We start from the raw sequence: 10183 nt of genomic DNA on the forward strand, positions 1-10183 counted from the left end.
GCACAGTTGTGCTTTCGTGAGAGTCGTGCCTCTTGGAAAGGGAAAACAAAACGCGTTTTCTGTTTTTTGTCGAGAGTCACGGTTTTGCTTCCGTGAGAGGCACGGTTGTTCTTTCACGAAAGTCACAGCCATGCCTCTCAGAAAGGGGAAAAATGCGTTTTTTGTTTTATTCTTTCGCGAGAGTCACGGTTTTGCTTCCGTAAGAGGCACGGTTGTGCTTTCATGAGAGTCATTGCCGTGCCTCTCAGAAATGGAAAAAAAATATGTTTTCTATTTTTTCCTTCCACGAGACTCACGGTTTTGCTTTCACGAGAGGCACGGGCGTGATTTCACGAGAGGCACGGGCGTGCCTCTTTCGAAAAGGAAAAAAACCATGCTCCTGGTTTCGGTTTTTTCGCTCGGTTTTTTCGTGAAGAAAATTTCGTCAAAACCTATCAACATGGGATCTAGTTTTGAAGATCTCGACGCGAGGAATCCAATAATGAAAATGGTTCGAGATTTGGACGCACGGTTTAAAAGATAAAATGTATTGAATAAACGGATCTAAGAAAAAAGGGAAAATTCCCAGGTTGCGACAAGTGGTGCGCTGCATGTGCGCCACTTGTCGCTATCTGGGAAAGTGGAGTGTTCTTTGTGTTGGGGAACATAGTAATTTCAAAATTTTCCTACGCACACGCAAGATCATGGTGATGCATAGCAACGAGAGGGGAGAGTGTAGTCTATGTACCCTCGTAGACCGACAGCGGAAGCGTTATGACAACGCAGTTGATGTAGTCGTACGTCTTCTCGGCCCGACCGATCAAGCACCGAAAATACGGCACCTCCGAGTTCTAGCACCCGTTCAGCTCGATGACGATCCCCGGACTCTGATCCAGCAAAGTGTCGGGGAAGAGTTCCGTCAGCACGACGGCATGGTGACGATCTTGATGTTCTACTGTCGCAGGGCTTCGCCTAAGCACCACTACAATATTATCGAGGACTATGGTGGAGGGGGCCACCACACATGGCTAAGAGAACGATCTTGAAGATTAACTTGTGTGTCTAGAGGAGCCCCCTGCCCCCGTATATAAAGGAGCAAGGGGGCAGGCCGGCCGGCCCTTGGGCGCGCCAAGGAGGAGGAGTCCTCCTCCTAGTAGGAGTAGGACTCCCCTCTTTCCTACTCCTACTAGGAGGGGGAAAGGAAGGGGGAGAGGGAGAAGGAAAGGGGGGAGCCGCCCCCCTCTCCTAGTCCAATTCGGACCAGAGGGGGAGGGGCGCGCGACCCACCCTGGCCGCCCCTCTCTCTCTCCACTAGGGCCCATAAAGCCCATTACTTCTCCGGGGGGGGTTCCGGTAACCCTCCGGCACTCCGGTTTTCTCCGAAATCACCCGGAACACTTCCGATGTCCGAATATAGCTGTCCAATATATCAGTCTTTATGTCTCGACCATTTCGAGACTCCTCGTCATGTCCGTGATCACATCCGGGACTCCGAACAAACTTCGGTACATCAAATATAAACTCATAATGAAATTGTCATCGTAACATTAAGCGTGCGGACCCTACGGGTTCGAGAACAATGTAGACATGACTGAGACATGTCTCCGGTCAATAACCAATAGCGGAACCTGGATGCTCATATTGGCTCCCACATATTTTACGAAGATCTTTTATCGGTCAGACCGCATAACAACATACTTTGTTCCCTTTGTCATCGGTATGTTACTTGCCCGAGATTCGATCGTCGGTATCTCAATACCTAGTTCAATCTCGTTATCGGCAAGTCTCTTTACTCGTTTCGTAATACATCATCTCGCAACTAACTCATTAGTTGCAATGCTTGCAAGGCTTATGTGATGTGCATTACCGAGAGGGCCCAGAGATACCTCTCCGACAATCGGAGTGACAAATCCTAATCTCAAAATACGCCAACCCAACATGTACCTTTGGAGACACCTGTAGAGCTCCTTTATAATCACCCAGTTACGTTGTGACGTTTGGTAGCACACAAAGTGTTCCTCCGGCAAACGGGAGTTGCATAATCTCATAGTCATAGGAACATGTATAAGTCATGAAGAAAGCAATAGCAACATACTAAATGATCGGGTGCTAAGCTAATGGAATGGGTCATGTCAATCACATCATTCTCCTAATGATGTGATCCCATTAATCAAATGACAACTCATGTCTATGGCTAGGAAACTTAACCGTCTTTGATCAATGAGCTAGTCAAGTAGAGGCATACTAGTGACATACTGTTTGTCTATGTATTCACACATGTATTATGTTTCCGGTTAATACAATTCTAGCATGAATAATAAACATTTACCATGATACAAGGAAATAAATAATAACTTTATTATTGCCTCTAGGGCATATTTCCTTCAGTCTCCCACTTGCACTAGAGTCAATAATCTAGTTCACATCGCCATGTGATACATCAATAGTTCACATCACCATGTGATTAACACCCATAGTTCACATCGTCATGTGACCAACACCCAAAGGGTTTACTAGAGTCAATAATCTAGTTCACATCACTATGTGATTAATACCCAAAGAGTACTAAGGTGTGATCATGTTTTGCTTGTGAGGAAAGTTTAGTCAATGGGTCTGCCACATTCAGATTCATATGTATTTTGCAAATTCCTATGTCAACAATGCTCTGCACGGAGCTGCTCTAGCTAATTGCTCCCACTTTCAATATGTATCCAGATTGAGACTTTGAGTCATCTGGATCAGTGTCAAAACTTGCATCGACGTAACCCTTTATGATGAACCTTTTGTCACCTCCATAATCGAGAAACATATCCTTATTCCACCAAGGATAATTTTGACCAATGTCCAGTGATCTACTCCTAGATCACTATTGTAGTCCCTTGCCAAACACAGGGCAGGGTATACAATAGGTCTGGTACACAGCATGGCATACTTTATAGAACCTATGGCTGAGGCATAGGGAATGACTTTCATTCTCTCTCTATCTTCTGCCGTGGTCGGGTTTTGAGTCTTACTCAGTTTCACACCTTGTAACACAGGCAAGAACTTCTTCTTTGACTGTTCCATTTTGAACTACTTCAAAATCTTGTCAAGGTATGTACTCATTGAAAAACTTATCAAGCATCTTGATCTATCTCTATAGATCTTGATGCTCAATATGTAAGCAGCTTCACCGAGGTCTTTCTTTGAAAAACTCCTTTCAAATATTCCTTTATGCTTTGCAGAATAATTCTACATTATCTCCGATCAACAATATGTCTTTCACATATACTTATCAGAAATGCTGTAGTGCTCCCACTCACTTTCTTGTAAATACAGGCTTCACCGCAAGTCTATATCAAACTATATGCTTTGATTAACTTATGAAAGCGTATATTCCAACTCTGAGATGCTTGCACCAGTCCATAGATGGATCGCTGGAGCTTGCATATTTTGTTAGTACCTTTAGGATTGACAAAACCTTCCGGTTGCATCATATACAACTCTTCTTAATAAATCCATTAAGGAATGCATTTTTGTTTATCCATTTGCTAGATTTCATAAAATGCGGCAATTGCTAACATGATTCGGACAGACTCTAAGCATCGATACGAGTGAGAAAATCTCATCGTAGTCAACACCTTGAACTTTGTCAAAAACCTTTTTTGACAAGTCTAGCTTTGTAGATAGTAACACTACTATCAGCGTCCGTCTTCCTCTTGAAGATCCATTTTAATATCAATGGCTTGCCGATCACCGGGCAAGTCAACCAAAGTCCATACTTTGTTCTCATACATGGATCCCATCTCAGATTTCATGGCCTCAAGCCATTTTGCGGAATCTGGGCTCATCATTGCTTCCTCATAGTTCGTAGGTTCGTCATGGTCAAGTAACATGACCTCCAGAACATGATTACCATACCACACTGGTACGGATCTTACTCTGGTTGACCTACGAGGTTCAGTAGTAACTTGATCTGAAGTTTCATGATCAATATCATTAGCTTCCTCACTAATTGGTGTAGGTGTCACAGGAACCAGTTTCTGTGATGAACTACTTTCCAATAAGGGAGCAGGTACAGTTACCTCATCAAGTTCTACTTTCCTCCCACTCACTTCTTTCGAGAGAAACTCCTTCTCTAGAAAGGATCCATTCTTAGCAATGAATGCCTTGCCTTCGGATATGTGATAGAAGGTGTACCCAACAGTCTCCTTTAGGTATCCTATGAAGAAACATTTCTCCGATTTGGGTTTGAGCTTATCAGGATGAAACCTTTTCATATAAGCATCACAACCCCAAACTTTAAGAAACGACAACTTCGGTTTCTTGCCAAACCACAGTTCATACGGTGTCGTCTCAATGGATTTAGATGGTGCCCTTTTTATGTGAATGCAGCTGTCTCTAATGCATAACCCCAAAAATATAGTGGTAAATCGGTAAGAAACATCATAGATTGCACTATATCCAATAAAGTACGGTTACGATGTTTGGACACACCGTTACATTGTGGTGTTCCAGGTGGCGTGAGTAGTGAAACTATTTCACATTGTTTTAACTGAAGGCCAAACTCATAACTCAAATATTCGTCTCCGTGATCAAATCGTAGAAACTTCATTTTCTTGTCATGATGATTTTCCACTTCACTCTGAAATTCTTTGAACTTTTCAAATGTTTCAGACTTATGTTTCATCAAGTAGATACACTCATATCTGCTCAAATCATCTGTGAAGGTCAGAAAATAACGATACCCGCCGCGAGCCTCAACACTCATCGGATCGCATACATCAGTATGTATTATTTCCAATAAGTCAGTTGCTCGCTCCATTGTTCCGGAGAACGGCGTTTTAGTCATCTTTCCCATGAGGCATGGTTCGCAAGCATCAAGTGATTCATAATCAAGTGATTCCAAAAACCCATCAGCATGGAGTTTCTTCATGCGCTTTACACCAGTATGACCTAAACGGCAGTGCCACAAATAAGTTGCACTATCATTATTAACTTTGCATCTTTTGGTTTCAATATTATGATTATGTGTATCACTATGATCGAGATCCAACGAACTATTTTCATTGGGTGTGTAACCATATAAGGTTTTATTCATGTAAACAGAACAACAATTTATTCTCTTACTTAAATGAATAACCATATTACAATAAACATGATCAAATCATATTCATGCTCAACGCAAACACCAAATAACACTTATTTAGGTTCAACACTAATCCCGAAAGTATAGGGAGTGTGCGATGATGATCATATCAATCTTGGAACCACTTCCAACACACATCGTCACTTCACCCTTAACTAGTCTCTGTTTATTCTGCAACTCCCGTTTCGAGTTACTAATCTTAGCAACTGAACTAGTATCAAATACTGAGGGGTTGCTATAAACACTAGTAAAGCACACATCAATAACACGTATATCAAATATACTTATGTTCACTTTGCCATCCTTCTTATCCGCCAATCACTTAGGGTAGTTCCGCTTCCAGTGACCAGTCCCTTTGCAGTAGAAGCACTTAGTCTCAGGCTTAGGACCAGACTTGGGCTTCTTCACTTGAGCAGCAACTTGCTTGCCGTTCTTCTTGAAGTTCCCCTTCTTCCTTTTGCCCTTTTCTTGAAACTAGTGGTCTTGTCTACCATCAACACTTGGTGTTTTTCTTGATTTCTACCTTCGTCAATTTTAGCATCACGAAGAGCTTGGGAATCGTTTCCGTTATCCCTTGCATATTATAGATCATCACGAAGTTCTACTAACTTGGTGATGGTGACTAGAGAATTCTGCCAATCACTATTTTATCTGGAAGATTAACTCCCACTTGATTCAAGCGATTGCAGTACCCAGACAATCTGAGCACATGCTCACTAGTTGAGAGATTCTCCTCCATCTTTTAGCTATAGAACTTGTTGGAGACTTCATATCTCTCAACTCGGGTATTTGCTTGAAATATTAACTTCAACTCCTGGAACATCTCATATGGTCCATGACATTCAAAAAGTCTTTGAAGTCCCGATTCTAAGCCGTTAAGTATGGTGCACTAAACTATCAAGTAGTCATTATATTGAGCTAGCCAAACGTTCATAACATCTGCATCTGCTCCTGCAATAGGTTTGTCACCTAGCGGTGCATCAAAGACATAATTATTCTGTGCAGCAATGAGGATAAACCTCAGATCACGGATCCAATCCGCATCATTGCTACTAACATCTTTCAACTTAGTTTTCTCTAGGAACATATCAAAAATAAAATAGGGGAGCTAAATGCGAGCTATAGATCTTCAACTTAGTTCATGATATATTGAAGTTCAATTAATTATATTACTTAAGAACTCCCACTTAGATAGACATCCCTCTAATCCTCTAAGTGATCACGTGATCCAAATCAACTAAACCATGTCCGATCATCACGTGAGATGGAGTAGTTTCAATGGTGAACATCACTATGTTGATCATATCTACTATATGAATCACGTTCAACCTTTCGGTCTCCATGTTCCGAGGCCATATCTGTTATATGCTAGGCTCGTCAAGTTTAACCTGAGTATTCCGCGTGTGCAACTCTTTTGCACCCATTGTATTTAAACGCAGAGCCTATCACACCCGATCATCACGTGGTGTCTTAGCACGAAGAACTTTCGCAATGGTGCATACTCAGGGAGAACACTTATACTTTGATAATTTTAGTGAGGGATCATCTTATAATTCTACCGTCAATCAAAGCAAGATAAGATGCATAAAAGATAAACATCACATGCAATCAATATAAGTGATATGATATGGCCATCATCATCTTGTACTTGTGATCTCCATCTCCGAAGTACCGTCATGATCACCATCGTCACCGGCGTGACACCTTGATCTCCATCATAGCATCATTGTCTTCTCGCCAATCTTATGCTTCCACGACTATCACTACTGCTTAGTGATAAAGTAAAGAATTACATCGCGATTGCATTGCATATAATAAAGCGACAACCATATGGCTCCTGCCAGTTGCCGATAACTCGGTTACAAAACATGATCATCTCATACAATAAAATTTAGCATCATGTCTTGACCATATCACATCACAACATGCCCTGCAAAAACAAGTTAGACGTCCTCTACTTTGTTGTTGCAAGTTTTACGTGGCTGCTACGGGCTTAGCAAGAACCGTTCTTACCTACGCATCAAAACCACAACGATAGTTTGTCAAGTTGGTGCTATTTTAACCTTCGCAAGGACCGGGCGTAGCCACACTCGGTTCAACTAAAGTTGGAGAAACTGACACCCACCAGCCACATGTGTGCAAAGCACGTCGGTAGAACCAGTCTCGCGTAAGCGTACGCGTAATGTCGGTCCGGGCCGCTTCATCCAACAATACTGCCGAACCAAAGTATGACATGCTGGTAACCAGTATGACTTATATCGCCCACAACTCACTTGTGTTCTACTCGTGCAAATAACATCAAAACATAAAACCTAGGCTCGGATGCCACTGTTGGGGAACTAGTAATTTCAAAATTTTCCTACGCACACGCAAGATCATGGTGATGCATAGAACGTGTAACGCCCCGAGACCGATGTGCCAGGTGTCCTCCAGTTATTCGCGGTTGTTGCCTTGTCATTGCTTGTGTGTCATGCATTTCATATCATGTCATCATGTGCATTTCATTTGCATACGTGTTCGTCTCATGCATCCGAGCATTTTCCCCGTTGTCCGTGTTGCATTCCGGCGCTCCTATCTCCTCCGGTGGTCCTTTCTACCTTCTTTCGTGTGTGGGGGTTAAACATTTCCGGATTGGACTAAGACTTGCCAAGCAGCCTTGGTTTACTACCGGTAGACTGCCTGTCAAGTTTCATACCATTTGGACTTCGTTTGATACTCCAACGGTTAACCGAGGGACCGAAAAGGCCTCGTGTGTGTTGCAGCCCAACACCCTTCAAATTTGGCCCAAAACCCACCTAAATCCTCTCCATCATCTAGAGCATTCGATCACGATCGCGTGGTCGAAAACCGCACCTCATTTGGACTCTCCTAGCTCCTCCTATGCCTATAAATAGGTCCTCCTCCGAAATCCCGGGTCTCTCCTTCCCCGAAACCCTAGCCCCTCACTCCCCTCGCCCACCGGACAAAAGGTCCGCCGACGGACGTGTCCTCCTGCGACGTCCGCCGCCATGTGTCGCCGTCCGAGTGGCTTGGCCGCCTCCTCCACCGCGCAGCTCGGGGAGTCCATCGCCAGCCCCCGAGGCCCGGTTCCGCCGCCACCTGCCCGAGGGGAGCCGCCCTCACCGCGCCGCCCCGCTGCCCATCTCCGTCATTGACCACCGCCGCCAACCGCGCCGGCGACCGCCCGCGCTGCCGCCTCGGCTTGCCACCCGCCATCGCCGCGCCGACGCCGCCTCCTCGCCACCTCCTCGCTGCCACTCCGGTCACCGCGCCCCGAGCTCCAGCCGGCGAGCCCCCCCTCCCTCGCGCCGGCAAGCTTCATCGACCCCGGCCACCGCGGCCATCATCTCCGGCGTCCGCGAACTCCGGCAGCTACAGTGTCCGGGCCGATCCGATCTGGATCCGGACGAACCCTAAGATTCGGTTGACTTTTCCTCTCCTCCTTATATTTTTTTTGCATACTTCGTCAGCTCATAACTCTACATCTGTAGCTTCGTTTTGCGCGTGTAGCATATCAAAATGTTCGTCTCAGAGAGTACGTCATTTCATCTCATTGCATCATTTTCATTTGAGCTCATCTTGATGCCCGAAATGATGTTGGAAGAGAGCTATTTGAGTTAATTGTCAGATCTGCTGCACCAAATAGCTATTTGTCATTTTTGCCATGTTTAATGTGTGCATGATATGAACCTGAGCTCTACATGAGTTTTGTTATATGCTTTGCCGTCTTTACATAGGTGTTATCCATGTATTTTGGTGATATGTGTGGTGACTAGCACAAGATTGCAAAGTAGTGCATTCGTTAATGTTGATTTCAGAGACTTAGAATTTCACCAAGTCCTTGATCTGTTTTTATCAATATGCCTTATGTTCATGTTGTTTCCTAGTGATCCGTGCCTCTTTTGAGGATGATCAGTAAGGATGATTTGTTAACATTGTGGTGCTCTATCCATCCATGTCTTTGTTTGCATTTATGGAGCACCCTAGCTTGAGTCAATCGAGCTCTACTTTTTCTATTTTGAAATTCCTGGCAGATTGTCTACTTGTTAGCGATTTTGCCAAGGATGTTGTTGTCGATCCGTGCATGCTATGTTGTTGTTCTTGCCATGTCTAGCTTCTATGATATGTATTCTTGATGGGTGTATGCTTAGTTTGTCATTCCTTGCTCTGTAGTGAGTGCATCGAGCTCGTAAACATGCCTACTCGTTAACTGATTTGCATGGTCCAATTTTTCACTAAGTCTGTAATCTGATTATGTTTTTGCCATGTTCACATGCTTGCTATGGTATTTTCTGATCCCTTTTGGCTCAGGGTCACTAAGGGACTTTTGTTAAGTGCTTTGAGTAGCTTCATGCCATGCCTTGCTTTGCCATGTTAAGTTCCTGTAGCATGTAGTTTTCATGCTCCAAAGTGTGCTACCTGATCTGAAACTCCAGGCTTGTGTTAATTTCACTAAGTCTGAAACCTGTTATCGTTTGCATTTTTGCCATGCTTGTTTGAACCTGTTAATGGATGAATTGGCCGAAGCTCAGTGTTTATCTTTTGTCAAGCATTATGAGTGGATCCCTACCATGTATTTTGTTGCCATGTTTGAGTGCTGTAGCATAATTATCTCGATGCATTTAGATGGCTACTTGTTGTTTATCACAGACCGGTGCCATAATTGTTCTGCTTGCCATTTCCAAACCGTGCATCCGATACCGGTGATCTTTATATCGATTTCAACCGAAATCACCTCATCTTTCCAGTGGTCCTCTTGGATTTCCAAGTTGAGGACAGGTTCAATCATCCCTTTCCAAATCATGCATATGCATCGCATACCGCATCCCGCATATCATACCATGTTCATGTGTTGGTTGTTTACTATGTTGTGTGCTTCTTTCCGGTGTTGCTTCTTTGGGTGGGTTCTGATAACGTCGCGTTTGTGAGGACCCGTTCGACCACGTCCGTTTGTCTTCTTCGTGGACTCGTTCTTCTTCCTTGCGGGATCTCAGGCAAGATGATCATACCCTCGAAATCACTTCTATCTTTGCCTGCTAGTTGCTCGCTCTTTTTCTATGCCTATGCTGCGATACC

This window comes from Triticum dicoccoides, chromosome 7A (genome assembly GCF_002162155.2).
Source record: "Triticum dicoccoides isolate Atlit2015 ecotype Zavitan chromosome 7A, WEW_v2.0, whole genome shotgun sequence".
NCBI classification, from domain to species: domain Eukaryota; kingdom Viridiplantae; phylum Streptophyta; class Magnoliopsida; order Poales; family Poaceae; genus Triticum; species Triticum dicoccoides.